Below are 23234 nucleotides of genomic sequence, written 5' to 3'. Positions count from 1 at the left end.
CGCACCGTCGATCGCTTGAACGCAGGTGAGCACGGGTGTTGATGAGCAGATGAGGGCTGGCTGGCGTAGGTGGACAGCTAATGTTTTTAGCATAGCTCTGTGAGGTCCAGTTGCTAAGTTAGCTTCAATGGCGTCGTTAGCAACAGCATTGTTAACCTTCGCCAGCCTGGAAAGCATTAACCGTGTAGTTACATGTCCATGGTTTAATAGTATTGTTGATTGTCTATCCATCCTTCCAGTCAGGGATTTATATATTTTGTTTCTATATGCAGTTATGCACGATGCTATCACGTTAGCTCGTAGCTAAAGTGTTTCGCCGATGTATTGTCATGGAGATAAAAGTCACTGTGAATGTCCATTTCGCGTTCTCGACTCTCATTTTCAAGAGGATATAGTATCCGAGGTGGTTTAAAATACAAATCCGTGATCCACAATAGAAAAAGGAGAAAGTGTGGAATCCAATGAGCCAGCTTGTACCTAAGTTATGGTCAGAGCGAAAAAAGATATGTCTTGCACTGCATTCTAATCCTTCACTCTAACGTTCCTCATCCACGAATCTTTCATCCTCGCTCAAATTAATGGGGTAATCGTCGCTTTCTCGGTCCGAATCTCTCTCGCTCCATTGTAAACAATGGGGAATTGTGAGGAATCCTAGCTCCTGTGACGTCACGCTACTTCCGGTACAGGCAAGGCTTTTTTTTTATCAGCGAGCAAAAGTTGCAACTTTGTCGTCGATGTTCTCTACTAAATCCTTTCAGCAAAAATATGGCAATATCGCGAAATGATCAAGTATGACACATAGACTGGATCTGCTATCCCCTTTTAAATAAAAAAAAATTCATTTCAGTAGGCCTTTAAGCCTGTCCACTGTCATCCCAGTTCATGCATTTTGGCGAAAGTGCCAACAGCAAACAAGGTGACTTAGAGATGAGGACAATAGAAGGTGGTGCTTTAACAAAGCTTCAGTGAACAAGGGGTTAAATTGTTGTCATTGTTTGCAATTTGAAAGAATTAAATAATGTGTTTTCCTCAAGGTTGTAAACTCAATTTAAAAAAAATCATATCCACTCCAAAACGTATTAACTTTCTCATGTCCTTAACCTTGTAGCCTCTGAAAAACAGTTAGTACTTGCAGAAAATAATGCAGTAAACAACCACACATGCATTTTAAAAATTCAACAAGTTCAAAAAGGAGTAGGAAGAAACCAAGCATTTTTGATCCAACCCACGTCCAATATTAAACATCTGATATGATATCAGGCACTGTTCTTCAAAAGTTATTCTTCTTTGTACACACTGCTTCTTAAACGGATCCATATTTGTATAGTTTTTAAGTATCTTACTTATTCCATTTCAGAGTTGAATTCCATTTACAGATACACTTCAATGTTGTGCGAGCATAAAAATATTTTCGTGACGATCTGTGACTTCATTTCTGTTTGTGCTTCCTTGTTTTATGTGTATTTCCTATCGGTGCTCTCATTTTGGTTCAATTTCCTGCTTGTCCCGCTGAGCGCTGTTTTCCCCTCACCTGCTGTTGATTGGCAGCCGGGCCACACCTGGTGCCAATCAGCAGGCTTCTATTTATGCCTGCCTCGCCTGCTCCTCGGGGCTCGAGGATTGCTTATGTTTTGAGAATTGTTGTATGTACGACTGCTTCCTTCTCTGTTTAAATACATTTAAAATCATCTTACCTGCTGGTCGTTCTCCTGGTTCCTGCATCTTGGGGTCATAAAATACCGCAGCCATGCGAGTTCGCAACAATTCTGTTTACTTTCTTTTTAAGATTGCATTTCTCCTCCCTGTGATGACTATTTGTATTTGTGTTTCAGTATCAATTTTTTTATTTCTAAAAGTACACTGCAAAAAGTCAGTGTTCAAAAACAAGGAAAAAAAATACAAAAATTAGGGGTATTTTATTTGAACTAAGCAACATTATCTGCCAATAGACAAGAAAATTCGGCTTGTGAAGACTTTCCAAAACAAGTAAAATTAGCTAACCTCAATGAACCCCAAAATACCTTAAAAAAAGTATATTCTCACTAATAACAAGTGCACTTTTATTGGTAGAAAAAAAAGAGACCTTTTTGCTCAATATGTTTAAAAATATTCTTAAATGAAGTAAATGCTCGTGCCATTATCTTGACATAATGATATACGCTCGACATGACATTTCTTGAAACCAGCAAACTTATACTAAAAACTAGTTTATTGTTCTTGATGGAAAGGCAACAAGGCAACCGCTTGTTACTCTCGGGGTCTCCTAGCTGCTCAGGCAAATCATATAGTCTAAAAATGCATTTTTCCATCGATAACATGACATCATCGCGTCAAGTACGTGCTCTTTCAGTCAATTAGTGCGCATATATACAGCCCGGCCCCCGGCCAAAACATTCTTAATTATAATTTTGAAGAATTTACCTGAATGTGCATTAACTATTTCTGTTCAAAATGGTTAGAAATGTCACATGTTAAATGTTTAAATATTAACTGTCAGTTTTTCTATTGTTTCATTGAAAATAAAACAGCAAAGTCCATTTGGCTGTCATCTGTTTCAATATGAGACACAATTGTGTCAAAGTCTTGATTTTTTTTTCATGCTTAAAATGAGAAATTATTACTTTAAAAAAGTAGTTGTATACTTGTGAGTGTTGATGACACAGCTTTGCAACACTTGATATTCTAGTTTCAAGCATGTTTTACTCAATATAGGTCATCATATCTCTGCAACAAGCTGTAATATCTTAATGAGATCATTTAGGACCAAAACCCTTAAAACAATTAAACACTCTAACATAAAATCTGCTTAGTGAGAAGAATGATCTTATCAGACAGAAAATAAGCATATATCTCACTTATTTGAGATATTTAATCTTACCGTATTTTTCGGAGTATAAATCGCACCGGAGTATAAGTCGCACCTGCCGAAAATGCATAATAAAGAAGGAAAAAAGCATATATAAGTCGCACTGAAGCCTGGCCAAACTATGAAAAAAACTGCGACTTATACTCCGAAAAATACGGTACTTAGTTTTCAGTTTTTGCAGTGTATAATCTCTTGTGATCAAACCAATTTTTTTAGTTAGTTAATTTTTTGTCAATTTCTGCCATGATCCATCATGACTGTTTTGGACTAGTGTGTTATTTGTTTCTGTTTTTTGTGTTTCTTCCTGTCCAAGACTCTTGTTTTGGTTCCTCTTCCTGTTTTGGTTAGTATTTCTGTGACTTCACTACTGCTTCAGACTTCTCTTCCATCTGCTCCTGGTTTTGCAATTCGGAGACACACCTGCTACTGATTGCCAATTAGGAGGATGTATCTGTCAGTGCAGCCTTTCTTGTGACAGTGGTTCATTGTTTCAAATGATCGCGTTGTGCCTTCTTGGGTTTGTGCCTGGCCTACTTCATCTAGTCTTGCCTAGCTTTGCTTTGCCTTATTTTTCGTCTGTTTTTGTTAACCCGTGATCTACTACTTGGGCTTCCTCGATTTTAATAGAGACACCTTCCACTTGCACGTTACCCGCCTTGTCCGCATTCTGAGTTTAGTCTTTTATTTGTAGGGACAATGCACAGAAACATTAAGCTCAAAGACAGATATGTTCTGTACCAGATTATAGCTAAATAGCTCATTTCCATCTGCAGTCCTTGGCTACCTAAATTAAAGGGATACAAAAATCATGCAATAAAATGATGACAATAAAATCTTACTATAGCATGTAATCAAATTAAGAAAAGTCATAAAATACCCTTTCATGGACACCTACTTAATATACAATACAACCACACTTCATTTAGATAATCACACAAAGACAATACATGCTTTTGTTCACATTTGTCATCATTTGTAAATACAACCATGATTTTAACAGACACACCTCACAATTTACAACAAAAATGCTCTCATGGATAAATATAATACACATTAAGTTGATGTGTCAAACATAGTGCCCACCTTAGTGACCGTGTGAGCAGCTTTGATTGCTCCAAAGCCACTTTTTAACTTCAATTGTGAATGAAGAGTAATCTGTTAGACTTTTCAAGTTTGTTGTGAAGTCGTTCCATTCCTTTATTATGGCTTTATATATGAAAAGGCTTTAGAGGTTTTACATCTGGGTACGCTACACTGCCCCCTGGTGGAGGCTCGTGTGTTTCTAGTTGTCACAGCAGATGTAAACTGGACAAAGTGCTTAAGTGGCGCTGGTGCAGTGTTATTTAGGATTCGATGGGCCATTCGTATTGATGCTAATCTTTGAATGTTAGCTAAATTTAACAATCTATATTTTTGGAGAACTAAACAGTGATGGTGGTGTTGTGGTTTTCGGTCAATGGTTTTTAGCGATTATTTGTGCAAAGTTTCCAATGGCCTCAGTGTCATTTTGCTTGCCTGCGACCAACATGTTATACAATAATATTTGAGACATAATCATTGCATTAAAATAAGTTTGAGCTGCCTCCAGTGTTAATGAATTTCTGATACATTTGAACGTTTTTATGTTGTATTTAAGACTGGCACATCTGTTTGATATGTTTTTTAAAACCAAGTGTTGGCTCTAAAATGACACCCAGGTAACGATATTCACTAACATTTTGTATTATTTCCTTATTAACCGTTATATTTGGAAAGGATGACATTTTATACTTGTTTACAAAATACATTGTTGCCGTTTTCTTGATGTTTAAAGGCCTACTGAAATGATTTTTATTTATTTAAACGGGGATAGCAGATCCATTCTATGTGTCATACTTTAAAATTTTGCGATATTGCCATATTTTTGCTGAAAGGATTTAGTATAGAACAACGACGATAATGTTCGCAACTTTTGGTCTCTGATAAAAAAAAGCCTTGCCCCTACCGGAAGTATCGTGACGTAGTCAGTTGTTCACCTCCTCATATTTTCCTATTGTTTTCAACGCAGCTAGAGCGATTCGGACCGAGAAAGCGACGATTACCCCATTAATTTGAACGAGGATGAAAGATACGTGGATGAGGAACGTTAGAGTGACGGACTAGAATGCAGTGAAAGACATATCTTTTTTCGCTCTGACCATAACTTAGGTACAAGCTGGCTCATTGGATTCCTTTTTCTATTGTGGATCACGGATTTGTATTTTAAACCACCTCGGATACTATATCCTCTTGAAAATGAGAGTCTAGAATGCGAAATGGACATTCACAGTGACTTTTATCTCCACTACAATACATCGGCGAAGCTCTTTAGCTACTGAGCTAACGTGATAGCATCTGGCTCAAATGCAGATAGAAAAAAAATAAATAAATCCCTGACTGGAAGGATAGACAGAAGATCAACAATACTATTAAACCATGGACATGTAACTACACGGTTAATAATTCTCAGCCTGGCAAAGCTTAACAATGCTGTTGCTAACGATGCTGAAGCTAACTTAGCAACTTAGCAACCGGACCTCACAGAGCTATGATAAAAACATTAGCGCTCCACCTACGCCAGCCAGCCCTCATCTGCTCATCAATACCCGTGCTCACCTGCGTTCCAGCGATTGACGGCGCGACGAAGGACTTCACCCGATCACAGATGCGGTTGGCGGCTAGCATCGGCTAGCGCGTCTGCTATCCAAGTAATTCCTCCTTGTTGTGTTGCTACAGCCAGCCGCTAATACACCGATCCCACCAACAACTTTCTTCTTTTCAATCTCCATTGTTCATTAAACAAATTGCAAAAGATTCACCAACACAGATGTCCAGAATACTGTGGAATTATGAAATGAAAACAGAGCTTTTTGTATTGGCCTCAATGGGGGAGCCAGACCTCTGTTCTACTGGCTACGTCACGCGCATACGTCATATCCAAAGGAGTTTTCAACCGGAAGTTTGAAGGGGACGGCGTGGCGAAGTTGGTAGAGTGGCCGTGCCAGCAATCGGAAGGTTGCTGGTTACTGGGGTTCAATCCCCACCTTCTACCATCCTAGTCACGTCCGTTGTGTCCTTGGGCAAGACACTTCACCCTTGCTCCTGATGGCTGTTGGTTAGCGCCTCGCATGGCAGCTCCCGCCATCAGTGTGTGAATGTGTGTGTGAATGGGTGAATGTGGAAATACTGTCAAAGCGCTTTGAGTACCTTGAAGGTAGAAAAGCGCTATACAAGTATAACCTATTTATTTATCATTTAAGTTTAGCGGGAAATTTAAAATTGCACTTAATAAGTTAACCCGGCCGTATTGGCATGTGTTGCAATGTTAAGATTTCATCATTGATACATAAACTATCAGACTGCGTGGTCGGTAGTAGTGGCTTTCAGTAGGCCTTTAATGTAAGACAAGAGTCATGTAGCCATCTTGCCACCTTCTCCATGGCAGCTGTAAGTTTTCTGGCAACCGTTTCAGCCTCCTTTCCGCAAGTATAAATAACCGTGTCATCTGCATACATCTGGATATTTACATCCTCACATACAGATGGCAGGTCGTCTATATACATGGAGAAAAGAAGAGGGCCGATATACGCCAACTTATATTCTTGTCTTCATGAAAGAAAGGAATCTATATGTGTTAAACATGCTTGTATTATCATTAAACACCTTTAACTTGTTAACAATATTAACTATATGTGTTAAACATGCTTGCATTATCTTTAAACACCTTTTAACTTGTTAACAATATTAACTATATGTGTTAAACATGCTTGCATTATCTTTAAACACCTTTAACTTGTTAATAATATTAACTATATGTATTAAACATTCTTGTATTATCATTAAACACCTTTAACTTGTTAACAATATTAACTATATGTGTTAAACATGCTTGTATTATCTTTAAACACCTTTAACTTGTTAACAATATTAACTATATGTGTTAAACATGCTTGCATTATCTTTAAACACCTTTAACTTGTTAACAATATTAACTATATGTATTAAACATTATTGTATTATCATTAAAGACCTTTAATGTATTAACAATATTAACTATATGTGTTAAACATGCTTGCATTATCATTAAACACCTTTAACTTTAACAAAAACATATATTTCATAAATAAGTAAATATAAATTATATATATGAATGAGGTGGATCCCCGCGACTTGATCAATTGAAAAGTAGCTCGCCTGCAGAAAAAGTGTGAGCACCCCTGTCCTACAGCCTCACATCCTGTTGATCAAAAAGCTTTTCGCCAAATTGAAAACCACCCCTTTAATGCCAAATCATTTTAATTTGTCTATTAGGATTAGGGTTGTACCGATACCAATATTTTGGTACCGGTACCAAAATGTATTTTGATACTTTTCTAAATAAAGGAGACCAGAAAAAAATGGCATTATTGAAAGAGGAATTAATCAGAGGACGTGTCTGGGTTGCAAGCTGCAGCCCAAAGTAAATGTCATCTGGTCTTGTGGGGGAGGCCATTTGTTTAACGAGAGGGTGCATGGTGACAGGATAGCCAGCAAACCAACACAGAGACAAAATGTGCAAATGCACAAATATTCTTTTGACTGTTTGTGTGTGCAGACAACATGTCAAGTGAGCTGGCATGTTTCAACTGCTGGACAGCATTACAAGAAGATTGGATGCAAAGTGGTGTGCTTGATTAAGAAATGGGGAAAACTCCATTTGCAGGAAACGGTGGAAACAGACACAATGTATTTTCATTTTAAAGACAGCCTGGAGTTTTTAATAATCCAATCCCGAAGATAAAAACAAAAAAAAATACACAAGGAAATGTCATGAGGCAAACTGATTGTTATATTCATATCAGTCATCTTTTTGGCAACAGAGTGAAGTGGTTGTGTTTATGTGAGAGTGTGCAGGGCAGAGGATTAGACAATCTGGAGATGGCTCAATTTGAACGCCAAAAATCACAAAATCCTCGCAGGATATTTTTTGTGAGGTTTGTCCGCAGCCTATTGAAAAGACAGCGGCAATCATGTTGGGACATACCTGCTGCTACTGGGGTTCCGGGGGCCTGACGTAGGACAGGCAAAGTCTTTGTCCGAGAGAGGCTCATTTCACCAGGGACAGGATTGTGTCTCTTCTTTCATCCCCGGAAAAAAAAACGATTTTGTGCAGATTCGGGGATTTTCTCTATGATGCAAAATGTTGGCAACACTTCCGCAGTGCCCACAGAGGACGTCTCTGTGGATGAATGGAGCACATTGATATGCAAAATGAGTTCATACAGAAGACACACATTGGCCTCAACATTAGGTACACCTGCATGTCAGAAGAATAGCAGGTTTGACAATTTGATTGACACTGTGAGAGGGGTATTAACTGGGGAAGTCTCAATACGACATTTTCACTTCTGATACGGTACAAATATTGGTGACTTGAGTATTGACCTGATATTGATCTGATACGATATCCGCACGAATCATAGTACATACTTTTATTACTATGTCTTATGGAATGTTAGAAACATTTATGAACAATATTACCTTATCCTTTATTATCTGTGTGGAATCGATGTATGCTGTCTTAAATTGAAGTGGAGTGGTATTTTGTATTTTTTTTGGCAACACCTGATTGTCACAATACTTGGATACTTTCAAATATGTTTCTACCTTGGAGACTTTGTATATGTACGTAATTGTGCAACTAGACTAATTTGATACGTATTTATATTGACAAATCTCATGTTTTAGACTGCATTATTGGTTAATTAATGACACTTTTCACGTTATGTCTAGCTGGTGTGCTATTGTGTGCTTAGCTGTTGTGTAGCTGCGAGCGTTTTGCAGCCTATAGCCTACCATGTTTTGTTTTTTTTTGTAAATAACTTCACAAAAATACTAGAAAAGAGCAACCTTGTGGGCTTATTGGAGGACATTTAGATGTTAACTGGCTGTCAAGCATCGCACAAGTAGAACTGCTTGTAATTTAATTTATATCAGATACAAGCCAATGTAACTCAAAACTATTTTTTTTGCCAGAAGCAGACCGATATCTGTATTGATTGATTGATTGATTGACTGAAACTTTCATTAGTAGATTGTACAGTACAGTACATATTCCGTACAATTGACCACAAAATGGTAACACCCGAATAAGTTTTTCAACTTGTTTAAGTCGGTGTCCGCGTTAATCAATTCATGGTACAGATATATACTATCAGCATAATACAGTCATCACACAAGTTAATCATCAGAGTATATACATTGAATTATTTACATTATTCACAATCCGGGGGGTGGGATGTGGAGGGGGTTGGGGCGGGGGCGTTAGGTTTGGTGGATATCAGCACTTCAGTCATCTGTAAAGTTGGATAGTTGTGTTAAACCAGGGGTGTCCAAAGTGCGGCCCGGGGGCCATTTGCGAACCGCAGCTAATTGTTTACCGGCCCGCCACACATTCTGGAAATGCTATTGCAAAAAATAAAAATGAACATTAAAAAAAGTGGAATGAGGTGAAATCTAACGAGAAAAAGTTGCAATGTTGACACAAAAGCTGCCATGCAGGCTGTTTTTTTTTTTCTTTTGTCTTTCTTTCTTTTTTTGCCACTGCTCAAAAAACAAAATAATGACAAAAAATCCATGTTATAATTACTTATTTTCAAAGCTCCAATTAGTTCAAAATTTTAACTTTAAAATGTTTTATGTGGTAAATATTGCATTTATTGTGTAGTTGCCATATAAAAACAAAGTTTTCTTTGACAAAAGAGCATAAAACAAACAAAATAATAGTTCAAACGTAAAATCGACAGATATATCTGAAGTTGATCTCGTAACTTAAGTGATGAAAGTCAAAAAAAAAATAATAATAAAAATGTATCATTTTATGAGTGGGGAACCTTTTGGATCCCAAATATATTTAGTGGTATTTTATTTATCTTTTCACTGTGATGACTCAAAAATATTAAATAATTAAAATCAATGGTGTCCTGCATTATTTATATTTTAGGGCTCTAATTACTAAATACTGCATTTTTCAGTTTCACTATAAAAAACAAAGTTGTTTTTGACAGAAAAGCCATAAAACCTTTTTTTTTTTTTAAGTTGATATAGAGATTTACTGTAAGCGTTAAATAAAAAATAATACAAATTAGACTTATTTTTAACATTTTAATAACTGAGACCCTTTATGGTCCCCGGGACCCCTAAAGGTAAAATAAATACAAAAAAATCCATATATTTTGTTATAGTTTGAAAATGAAAAATATCAAAATGGCCCCCACATGCTCTAATTTTTCCATTTGCGGCCCTCGGTGGAAAAAGTTTGGACACCCCTGTGTTAAACAATGCCAAGGCGTCAAATCGTACGGTTCATGTCACAATTAGGGAAGTCTTGCTTGCAGCCTGACCCCAAGATGCAGAGAACAGCGGGCAGGTAAAGATGTTTTTAATATACAAAAAACCATAAGCTAGTGCAGCTGGGAAGTGCATCGGAGGCTATACAGGGACAAAGCAAATCAGGGTACAAGCGCACTAAACAGAACACAGGCAATGTTCCAGCTCAGTTCAAAGGGACAGGGCTGGATTATGTAGGAACACCTCTGATTGGCAATCAGAAACATGTGTGTCCCGGCTGCCAATCAGGGACAGGTGTGGGAGCCAGCGCTTGGTGGCAGACACGGTAAGCACACAGGAAAGTCGAAACAAAAAATGAGACCACTGAACAGGAAACAACAAATCACTGGAACACAAGATAAAGTCCAAACCTTTCATGACAGTTCATGCATTTGGGCGTGAGCTTGCACACACTTTGGGTTACTTCAGAACGCTTTGTTTTGCAGTATGGTGGACGTACTTTAGTGTGAATTGCTAGTACACGCTGTTGGCCAGCCCCCTCCCCCTTTGCTTCGGGCTGTGAGACTGTTGTTTCATGCCTTCCCCCCGCCTGCTCTGATGTCTGTAAAATAAATGCTTCCGTGTTTATTTGTCAACAACAATGTGGACCAGTAAGCAAAAAGTTGGATTAGCCGCTAAAACTCAGTCTGGCATTTTTACGTGGTCTGAGGAAATACAGGAGAAGGTCAGATAAAGTATTATTTTTTTATCTAATCTAAAGAGTTAGGGATTCTGGGTATTTGTTCTGTTGTGTTTATGTTACGGTGCGGGTGTTCTCCCGAAATGTGTTTGTCATTCTTGTTTGGTGTGGGTTCACAGTGTGGTGCATATTTGTAACAGTGTTAAAGTTGTTTATACGGCCACCCTCAGTGTGACCTGATCAAGTATGCCTTGCATTCACTCGTGTGTGTATAAGCCGCATATATTATGTGACTGGGCCAGAACGCTGTTTGTATGGAGGTAAAGCGGACGTGACGGCAGGTTGTAGAGGGCGCTAAAGGCAGTGTCTTTAAGGCACGCCCCCAATATTGTTGACCGGGTGGAAATCGGGAGAAATTCGGGAGAATGTTTGCCCCGGGAGATTTTCGGGAGGGGCACTGAAATTCGGGAGTCTGCTGGGAAAATCGGGAGGGTTGGCAAGTATGGTGGTAACGTAGCCTCATTTTCCAATGACTGTTTGAAAACTTGACGGCTAATAAATAAACCACATTTTTAAAAGGGAGTTTATATTTTAAAATGTAATCAACATACTGTTTATAAAGAGATGTGTAGTATTTAAAGAAAGGTTTGCCTCATTTGTGATGTCATAGTACACAACACTCCGAAGGCTGTCGTGATCTGTAACAACAGATCTGACTTCACCTTCTGTTTCCTTATTTTCTCTGTTTGTTTCCTTTCCAGCTTTTATTTTTGTTCCACTTCCTGTGGCTTTAGCGCTTTCTCCCTCACCTGTGTCTGATTGGCAATCTGGTCACACCTGTTCCGGGTTGCCAAATAGGGCTTCTTCATATGTCAGCCCTGCCCTTCAAACAGGGCTGGATCATAGTAATTGTGTGTTTGCTAACTGTCAATCTTTGCTATGCTTCTCGCGCACTTCCCTGCTGTACTCGTCCTAAGGGTTTTGCAATTGAATACTTTTATTACTTGCACATTGTCTCCTGTCCCCGCAACTTGGGGTCATAACTACCGCGATCATGGGAGGTCGTAACAAGGGGAAAGTACACTTTCCTCTGTATCTACGGTAACTCAGGAAGTAAATTGTTCTCATGTGCCCCATTATTCCTAAGGCCAGCAAGTAATAGAGGTTATACTGTCAGATCAATCAATTAAATCCGGAGAACTTGACCCAATCCTCATGAGCCTCAAAGAAAATGACGCTAATAATTGCACTGTTACTTTAATGAGTTTGACATCATTACTCTCAGAGCATTACAATTCAGGTGCATGCACATTCAAATGATGCACGTGAGCGTGTGAAGACCCCGTGTGTTAATAAGTATGCAGTAAGCAAGGGTCATTAATAATCATGGTATGTGGCCATTGCCTGGCAACAAGGTGGGATTGTGTCGAATCCTTTTCAAATGTGTCATATTTCTTGTCAGTTTCACGTTTTTCTATTTGGGCTATAGAAAAAATGTCATATCAAAATATAGATCCTTGGATGAATGGATGAAATATTTTGTGCATCTTATACTGAATGGTCCTAAATACTGTATATTTAAGTCGACTTACCTTCGGGGTCTAGAGATTTCGGGGCATTCAATCGATGGCAACTGGACTGTTTGGTTTGTCTTAGAAGACGTTTCTCCGCTCATCCGTGTAGGCTTCATCAGTTCATGCTCATAGACTTAGATTGGTCAGATCTAGTCTAGTTCTAAAGATGTATTCATGCTAATGAAGTGAATTAATTGACTCATATTATGTTCAACATATGGTGAAAGTTTATATTCAACTTGGAGAAAGCCAATCACCAGGTTTAAGTAAATAATGGTTGAGTCCATAATAAATTAAGGAGCCTTAGTTGGACAATCGCATATGGACAAGGGTAACTCTCTCGCGAAAAGAGGCAACAAATTCAGACTTCGGAATGCAAAAGTGATAGCTCCATCCTGGAGGAGAGACCCCAGGAAAGTTAGTTATCAAGCGTCTTACTCACACTTTCAGCGAAGTGTAGGACTGAATCATAAGTGTCAGAGTTTAATTACGACCTTACTATGTGCCGTAAACGGAATTTTAGGTGACGTCATTTCTGTGTCCATAGAAATGACCAATCACGGAAGGGAATCCCTTGTCTAAGAATAAAGAAATATCTTAGAAATATTTAAGTGGACAATGGGAGTGTATATTTTGACAATAAACTACAAAATAATACAAAACAAACAAACAATATTGGCAATGATTTAAAAATTAATGTTTCCTTTTTGTTGCACCTTTCCTGCTCCCAGACCGTAGTCGAAGAGCGCAGGGGAGACACTTCTCCAGGGCCGATGTATGCTCGGGGCAACACCCTTCACTTTGGGTCTCCACAGCGGACGACTTTAGGGTGAATGATGAGTCCGGCCATTAGTTGCAAATCTTGCTTTATTGATTGCTTGCACACAGTCAATCCAACACAAAACAAATTAGTCCCCGCCCGCACTCACGCTACCGCTCCCTCTCTTCTCTCGCCCACACACTCACTGACGTCACTCACCTCACATGCTGTCACCTATTAAAGGGCCACACACATACGCTACTCTCATAACATTTTCTTTCCAATTCATTAATTAGGCAACTAATTTGAAACTGGTGTGGGTGGCTCTATATACACTAGCCCACTGCAGCCACATGCAGAAATCAACATGGAATCGAAAATTATTAAATCTGTGACAAAAATAATACCCGCTCTGTCTAAACGATACCGTTTGATCAGCTGCTCGTCATCAAACAAAGCCAGGACATCCTTCCGCTCCCTGAACGTTCGGCCACGTCTCTCTCGCCTCAGTGTCATCCCCCGCTGGCAACTCCTAACCACTTAGGACACCTCTGAAGGTCTCTTAAATATCGTGGAGAGTAGGAGTGATTCTTAGAAATAAGAAAGTTGATAAATAGCTTTTATTCTTAAGTTTGAGAGTAGGACTAAATTCCACAAATTCTCAGGACTTAAGTGTAAAATGGCACTCTAAGACGCTTGATAAATACGGCCCCAGGGGCCGTACTTATCAAGCTTCTTAGAATTACTCCTAAGAAGTCTGCTAAGAGTTGACAGAGTAAATAAATTCTTCGCTGAAAGCTGCACTTAAAAGTTAATTATCAAGCGTCTTACTCACACTTTCAGCGAAGTGTACGACTGAATCTTAAGTGTCACACTCAGAGGTGAATTACGACATTACTATGTGCCGTAAACGGAATTTTAGGTGACGTCATTTCTGTGTCCATAGAAATGACCAATCACGGAAGCGAATCCGTTGTCTAAGAATAAAGAAATATCTTGGAAATATTTAAGTGGACAATGGGAGTGTATATTTTGACAATAAACTACAAAATAATACAAAACAAACTAGTCCCCGCCGGCACTCACGCTACCGCTCCCTCTCTTCTATCGCCCACACACTCACTGACGTCACTCACCTCACGGCCACACACATACGCTACTGTCATAACATTTTCTTTCCAATTCATTAATTAGGCAACTAATTTGAAACTGGTGTGGGTGGCTCTATATATACTAGCCCACTGCAGACACATGCAGAAATCAACAAGGAATCGAAAAGTATTAAATCTGTGACAAAAATAATATCCGCTCTGTCTAAACGATACCGTTTGATCAGCTGCTCGTCATCAAAAAAACAAAACATTGTTCCGTTCCCTGAACGTTCGCGCATGTCTCTTTCGCCTCAGTGCCATCCCCTGCTGGCAACTCCTAACCACTTAAGACACCTCTGAAGGTCTCTTGAATATCGTGGAGAGTAGGAGTGATTCTTAGACTTAAGAACGTTGATAAAAAGCTTTTATTCTTAAGTTTGAGAGTAGGACTAAATTTCGCAAATTCTCAGGACTTAAGTGTAAAATGGCACTCTAAGACGCTTGGTAAATACGGCCCCAGATCTCTCGGGGCGGGTTCCTTTATAAAAGCTTTACAAAAATTATTTTAGTCAATTGCTGGAAAACCTTTCTAGTTTTATAATCCCATGTCAAAAGTATGGGATCGGAATTCAATCTGAAAAAAATCCCTATTTGGTATCACATAATTTACGCAGCAGTTTCTTTTAAATACAGCAACACTCACCATTTTAATGTTGTGTTGTTTCTTTGCAAAATTACAGCATCAGACACATTAGGTGTGCGATTAATCGTTAGGTGGCCCCTGCCAAGTCACCTTGTCGTGATCAACACTGATCACATTGGAACGGAGCCTATTCTGCACTGCAGTTACCGTATTTGTTGTGATGCAGTGCCCCCCCACTTAAGCTAATTATGATAAAACTGTCGGGCCTGGGGGTGAAAATAAGTAAATGTCCTTTATTGCTGCAGGCTGGTACGGAAAGGTCGGAGGTGGCACCAGGTGCTCTGACCAGTGGTGATGCTAGCGGGATCAGAGAGGATGTGGCGAGGCCCTTCTCCTGTTGCTGCGGCCACATCGCCATTTGCATCCACCCACCCGTTCTCCATCCACACCGGCTACACTTAGAGCTGTAGTCATGGCAACCCGCAGATGCCCTCCGGGATCATTTCTTGACAGAATTCCTCAGTGTCCTCCCTCTTGGCATTTGCATGATGCCGTATCGCCAGGCGAATGTGTTTGCCTCAGTGCGCCCCTGGCAACCTTCACTGCTGTCCCGCTTCTTCTCAAAAGTCAGTGAGGAATTTCAATGCTGTAATTTATGTGAGGTGTTTATAAAGCCACACTGCAAGGTCCCCGGTTTCTGCTTCAGTAAAAAAAAAAAAAAAAAAAAAATCCCTTAAAAAGCTTGTATTTACTACGAGAGTTGATGTACGTCCTGAGCAAAGGAGGACATTGGATGACCGAGCAAAATAGTCAAGGTGGCGAGACAACTAATAAACCACTGATGTCATGCCTCTCTCTACTTCATGTTTTTTCCACTAAGAAAAACATGTACTATGATGTACTATTTCAAGTACAAAACCCAAAACCAGTGAAGTCTGCACGTTGTGTAAATCGTAAATAAAAACAGAATACAATGATTTGCAAATCCTTTTCAACCGATATTCAATTGAATAGACTGCAAAGACAAGATACTTAACATTCGAACTGGAAAACTTTGTTATTTTTTGCAAATATTAGCTCATTTGGAATTTGGTTCCTGCATCGTGTTTCAAAAAAGTGGCAAAAAAGACTGAAAAAGTTGAGGAATGCTCATCAGACACTTATTTGGAACAACACAAAGGTGAACAGGCTGATTGGGAATCAGCCTGTTCAGTCATTCACAAACAAGGATGGGGAGAGGGTCACCACTTTGTGAACAAATGCGTGAGCAAATTGTCGAACAGTTTAAGAACAACATTTCTCAACGAGCTATTGCAAGGAATTTAGGGATTTCACCATCTACGGTCCGTAATATCATCAAAAGGTTCAGAGAATCTGGAGAAATCATGGCACGTAAGCGATGATGTTACGGACCTTAGATCCCTCAGGCGGTACTGCATCAAAAAGCGACATCGGTGTGTAAAGGATATCACAACATGGGCTCAGGAACACCACTGTCAGTAACTACAGTTCGTTGCTACATCTGTAAGTGCAAGTTAAAACTCTACTATGCAAAGCGAAAGCCATTTATCAACAACACCCAGAAACGCCACCGGCTTCGCCGGGCCCGAGCTCATTTAAGATGGACTGATGCAAAGTGGAAAAGTATTCTGTGGTCTGACGAGTCCACATTTCAAATTGGTTTTGGAAACTGTGGACGTCGTGTCCTCCGGAACAAAGAGGAAAAGAACCATCCATATTGTTATAGGTGCAAAGTTCAAAAGCTCAAAAGCCAGCATCTGTGATGGTATGGGGATGTATAAGTGCCCAAGGCATGGGTAACTTACACATCTGTGAAGGCGCCATTAATGCTGAAAGGTACGTACAGGTTTTGGAGCAACATATATTGCCATCCAAGCAACGTTATCATGGACGCCCCTGCTTATTTCAGCAAGACAATGCCAAGCCTCGTGTTACAACAGCCTGGATTCATAGTAAAAGAGTGCGGGTACTAGACTGGCCAGCCTGTAGTCCAGACCTGTCTCCCATTGAAAATGTGTGGCGCAACATGAAGCCTAAAATAGCACAAGGGAGACCCCCGGACTGTTGAACAATTTAAGCTGTACATCAAGCAAGAATGGGAAATAATTCCACCTGAAAAGCTTTAAAAAATGGTCTCCTCAGTTCCTAAAGGTTTACTGAGTGTTGTTAAAAAGGAAAGGCCATGTAACACAGTGGTAAAAATTCCCCTGTGCCAACTTTTTTGCAATGTGTTGCTGCCATTAAATTCTAAGTCAATGATTATTTGCAAAAAAAAATGTAGTTTCTCCGTTTGATCATAAATATCTTGTCTTTGCAGTCTATTCAATTGAATATAATTTGAAAAGGATTTGCAAATCATTGTATTCTATTTTTACACAACGTGCCAACTTCACTGGTTTTGGGTTTTGTACCTTGTTAGCTAGTAGGCCAAGCTCATACTACGGTTTGTAGCTAACATATAGCACTGCAGGCCATGCATTATTCAAACAGGTTTGTCATAACTTTGTTACACTTATCGTGTCGCTGTGCCGTACCTCTGGACTGTCCAGTATTAAACTCCACAGTCCCCACTATGCTGCCGTTTTGGGGGTTTGGTGGTAGCAGGGGGTGTATTTTGTAGCATCCCGGAAGAAATAGTACTGCAAAGGGTTCTGGGTATTTGTTCTGTTGTGTTTATGTTGTGTTACAGTGCGGATGTTCTCCCGAAATGTGTTTGTCATTCTTGTTTGGTGTGGGTTCACAGTGTGGCGCATATTTGTAACAGTGTTAAAGTTGTTTATATGGTCACCCTCAGTGTAACCTGTATCGCTGTTGATCAAGTATGCATTGCATTCACTCGTGTGTGCGTACAGAAGCCGCACATATCTTGTGACTGGGCCGGCACGTTGTTAGAATGGATGAAAAGCGGGCGTGACGACAGCTCGTAGAGGACGTTAAAGGCAGTGCCTTTAAGGCACGCCCCCAAGACTGTGGTCCGGGTGGACTACGAGATATAATGACTGATGAACACCTTTGTTCGATAATGAAGGTTGCCTCAGCTCAAAGCCTGAGCCCCGACATTAATGAACTAGCATCCAAGAAAATATGGCAGGTATCGGGCTTGGGCACATCAGATTAGATCAGTGAGTTTGAGTTTGAGTTTGAGTTTGAGTTTATTTCGAACATGCAAGCATACAACATGATACATCACAATTTCCAGTTTCTCTTTTCAACATGTTCGAAAAGGAGTAGGAAGAAGCAGAGCTTATTTAATCCTACCCCTTTTCTTTACATAACAGTTGCAAAACTTTTTGTTCACTTCCTGTTCACAATTTTTTCACAATAAACTCCATAAGTAATCACAATAAAAGTAAATAAATAAATAATAGTAAGAATTTAATAATAATAATTGGTGAAGTAAGTCATATTTCAGTGTGTTGCAAACTGAGCAGTTTAAAGTCCAGAATGGTTGGTTTATTCATTGTTATTTTATTTTCAAATGTATTAGCCTGTGGAAAAAGTTAATGTTGATATTTACCTCAGAGGGCTGCAAATAGAAAAGAGGCATTCAATTTTTATTTGAATTGTATTTGATATGCCATTGATATTTTTTAATTATTATTATTTGTATTTGAAACTCGATTTTGCATGTCACTCTAAAGTTATATAAGCCTTGCTTGTTCAATATTCAATGCAAAACTTGTTTGGGTCCCTATTAAAAGGTTAATTTGTTCAACCTTGGCCCGCGGCTTTGTTCAGTTTTACATTTTGGCCCACTCTGTATTTGAGTTTGACACCCCTGCTGTATAGCATTACAAAATGTGGAAAAGGTGAAGCACCGTGAATACTTTCCCAATGCACTGTATGTTGTGATATGTGAAGTTAATTATTTTTATATAGCACTTTTTCATCTCAATACTCAAAGAGTGTTACATTGTGAAACCCATGATCTACTTTCAAGCTATGTGGGTGGTGGCACTAAGCGCAAGGTGGGTAAAGTGTCTTGCCCAAAGGATAGCGGAAGCTGGAATCGAACCTGAAACCCTCAAATTGCTGACACGGCAGCTCTACTATCTGAGCCACACCGCCCCATGTGATATATTTATTATTTGTATTATTTATTTATTTTTACATATATATATATATATATATATATATATATATATATATATATATATATATATATATATATATATATATATATATATATATATATATATATATTACATTTTCCTGATGCAACTCTCCTGAAGGAATCAATAAAGCACTATCCATTTATCTATAGACTATATGCATCAGGAACACCGTGTTAGGTGCCAGTGACATTCCGAGTGAAACACCCACACAGTTATCACACACACCTGATGAGTGAGAAATCCTTGGCACCTCCTTGAAGACCCGCCAGATGGGTGTGCTTGCAGCACCTGGAGAGGGAAGCAGATGGCGATTGCAAGTCATTAGATGGGCAGAAAGAAAGGGACATAGTAATAAAAGTAGAGTTGCACTGTCAAATATCGAGATGAAGAGACAGGGATTATTGTCAAATTAAATGATGAGTTTTCAGAAGCAGAACCAGCTGGGGCTGAGCGCCTTTGAAACTGACAGATGAATGCCACATACAGTCGTGGTCAAGAGTTTACACACACTTGTAAAGAACATAATGTCATGGCTGTCTTGAGTTTCCAATCATTTCTACAACTCTTATTTTTTTGGTGATAGAGTGATTGGAGCACATACTTGTTGGTCACAAAAAACATTCATGAAGTTTGGTTCTTTTATGAATTTATTATGAGTCTACTGAAAATGTGACCAAATCTGCTGGGTCAAAAGTATACATACAGCCTACTGAAATGAAATGTTCTTATTTAAACGGGGATAGCAGGTCCATTCTATGTGTCATACTTGATCATTTTGCGATATTGCCATATTTTTGCTGAAAGGATTTAGTAGAGAACATCGACGATAAAGTTCGCAACTTTTGGTCGCTGATGAAAAAAGCCTTGCCTGTACCGGAAGTAGCGTGACGTCACAGGTTGTGGAGCGCTTCACATCTGCACATTGTTTACAATCATGGCCACCAGCAGCGAGAGCGATTCGTACCGAGAAAGCGACGATTACCCCATTAATTTGAGCGAGGATGAAAGATTTGTGGATGAGGAAAGTGAGAGTGAAGGATTAGAGTGCAGTGCAGGACGCCAGGATGTATCTTTTTTCGCTAAGTACAAGGGCTCATTGGATTCCACACTTTCTCCTTTTTCTATTGTGGATCACGGATTTGTATTTTAAACCACCTCGGATACTATATCCTCTTGAAAATGAGAGTCGAGAACGCGAAATGGACATTCACAGTGACTTATCTCCACGACAATACATCGGCGAAGCACTTTAGCTTGGGAGCTAACGTGATAGCATTGTGCTTAACTGCAGTTTGAAACAGAAGAAATAAGCCCCTGACTGGAAGGATAGACACAAGGGGCCGTACTTATCAAGCTTCTTAGAATTACTCCTAAGAAGTCTGCTAAGAGTTGACTTAAGAGTAAATAAACTCTTCGCTGAAAGCTGCACTTAAAAGTTAGTTATCAAGCGTCTTACTCACACTTTCAGCGAAGTGTAGGACTGAATCTTAAGTGTCACACTCAGAGCTGAATTACGACATTACTATGTGCCGTAAACGGAATTTTAGATTACGTCATTTCTGTGTCCATAGAAATGACCAATCACGGAAGGGAATCCGTTGTCTAAGAATAAAGAAATATCTTGGAAATATTTAAGTGGACAATGGGAGTGTATATTTTGACAATAAACTACAAAATAATACAAAACAAACTAGTCCCCGCCGGCACTCACGCTACCGCTCCCTCTCTTCTATCGCCCACACACTCACTGACGTCACTCACCTCACGGCCACACACATACGCTACTGTCATAACATTTTCTTTCCAATTCATTAATTAGGCAACTAATTTGAAACTGGTGTGGGTGGCTCTATATATACTAGCCCACTGCAGACACATGCAGAAATCAACAAGGAATCGAAAAGTATTAAATCTGTGACAAAAATAATATCCGCTCTGTCTAAACGATACCGTTTGATCAGCTGCTCGTCATCAAAAAAAAAAAAACATTGTTCCGTTCCCTGAACGTTCGCGCACGTCTCTCTCGCCTCAGTGCCATCCCCTGCTGGCAACTCCTAACCACTTAAGACACCTCTGAAGGTCTCTTAAATATCGTGGAGAGTAGGAGTGATTCTTAGACTTAAGAACGTTGATAAAAAGCTTTTATTCTTAAGTTTGAGAGTAGGACTAAATTTCGCAAATTCTCAGGACTTAAGTGTAAAATGGCACTCTAAGAAGCTTGATAAGTACGGCCCAAGATCAACAATACTACTATTACTTCTACTCTCAGGAGACACCGAACCAAACCCTGGACCTGTTACCACACGGTTAACGCTGTCCCGCCTGGCGAAGCCTAGCAATGCTGTTGCTAATGACCCCTTTGAAGCTAACTTAGCTACGGGACCTCGACAGAGCTATGCTAAAAACATTAGCTCTCCACCTATGTCAGCCCTCATCCATGCTCTCCTGCGTTCCAGCGATCGACGGCGCGACGGAGGACTTCACCACGATCATCGGTGCGGTCGGCGGCCCGGAGACGGAGGAAGTCAACCCAGACACCGGTGAGGACACCGGTGAGGACAGCGGCGCGGCGGCGGACGGCGTTGTGTTGCTGTAGCCAGCCGCTAATACACCGATCCCACCTACAGCTTTCTTCTTTGCTGTCTTCACTGTTCATTAAACAAATTGCAAAATTCACCAACACAGATGTCCAGAATACTGTGGAATTTTGCGATGAAAACAGACGACTTAATAGCTGGCCACAATGCTGTCCCAATATGTCCGCACAATCCGTGACGTCACACGCAAACGTCATCATACCGAGACGTTTTCAGCCGGATATATCCCGGGAAATTTAAAATTGCACTTTATAAGTTAACCCGGCCGTATTGGCATGTGTTGCAATGTTAAGATTTCATCATTGATATATAAACTATCAGACTGCGTGGTCGGTAGTAGTGGCTTTCAATAGGCCTTTAATATTTGGTTACATGTCCCTTGGCAAGTTTCACTGCAATAAGGCGCTTCTGGAAGCCGTCCACAAGCTTCTGGTTGAATTTTTGACCACTCCTCTTGACAAAATTGGTGTAGTTCAGCTAAATTTGTTGGTTTTCTGACATGGACTTGTTTCTTCAGCATTGTCCACACGTTTAAGTCAGGACTTTGGGAAGGCCATTCTAAAACCTTAATTCTAGCCTCATTTTGCCATTCCTTTACCACTTTTGACGTGTGTTTGGAGTCATTGTCCTGTTGGAACACCCAGCTGCACCCAAGACCCAACCTCCGAGCTGATGATTTTAGATTGTCCTAAAGAACTTGGAGGTAATCCTCCTTTTTCATTGTCCCATTTACTCTCTGTGAAGCACCAGTCCCATTGGCAGCTAAACAGGCCCAGAGCATGATACTACCACCACCATGCTTAACGGTAGGCATGGTGTTTCTGGGATTAAAGGCCTCACAAACAAGTATGTGCTCCAGAAAAATAAGAGTTGTAGAAATGATTGGAAACTCAAGACAGCCATGATATTATGTTCTTTTGACCACGACTGTAGCTTATTATGTAATTGTAAGGGGTTTTTTTAACGATAATTAAAACTGAAATCAAACCCCATAATGGGAAATGGATGTTCCATCATGCACATGAGATTAAAATAGGTTTATCAAAAATGAATGGTCCCTTATGAGGTACTAGGTAGAGATCAGTGATGCACAACTACAATTGTTAATGAGCCATGGTCCTTCTAAGCCACTGTTAGTACAATCTGCAAGTGTGACAAGAATTTAAATAAAAAAAACTATTGACAAAAGTGACTCAACCTCCGTTTATTGACAAGTTTGTTGTCCGTCCTGCTCTTGCATTCGTGCATAATGACTCTGAGCAGTCTTGACTTCGTCTTTCTCTTCCTCCCTTTTTTAGAGCATTTATCTCAAAGTTGGTTTAGCCAAGTTAGATGCTACATTTGCATGAGTCTAAACTTTTGTGTGGCTTTTTTCCTGCCAGGGGCAATATTATGTTCCATGTACGTGCTCTCACAGTCTAACAGTAATCTCGCTCTTACTTACTCCTACGCACACATCTGTTAAAAGAGGATGTGTGGCTCACAGCTACAACAGCAACAATAGTGTTATAGGTAGTACTGTATATGCATTCTCTTGTGTC

At 39.7% G+C, this 23234-nt stretch overlaps 1 protein-coding gene across 3 annotated transcripts in view; it reads left to right on the top strand.

Moving 5' to 3' along the window:
* Window positions 1-23234, top strand: part of nexmifb (neurite extension and migration factor b) — a 667809-nt gene that overhangs the window by 173502 nt on the left and 471073 nt on the right. The window lies entirely within an intron of this gene.

This window comes from Entelurus aequoreus, linkage group LG04 (assembly GCF_033978785.1).
Source record: "Entelurus aequoreus isolate RoL-2023_Sb linkage group LG04, RoL_Eaeq_v1.1, whole genome shotgun sequence".
Classification (NCBI taxonomy): domain Eukaryota; kingdom Metazoa; phylum Chordata; class Actinopteri; order Syngnathiformes; family Syngnathidae; genus Entelurus; species Entelurus aequoreus.
Note: the sequence above shows the minus strand (reverse complement) of the source record. Positions and strands in the feature narration are given on the sequence as shown.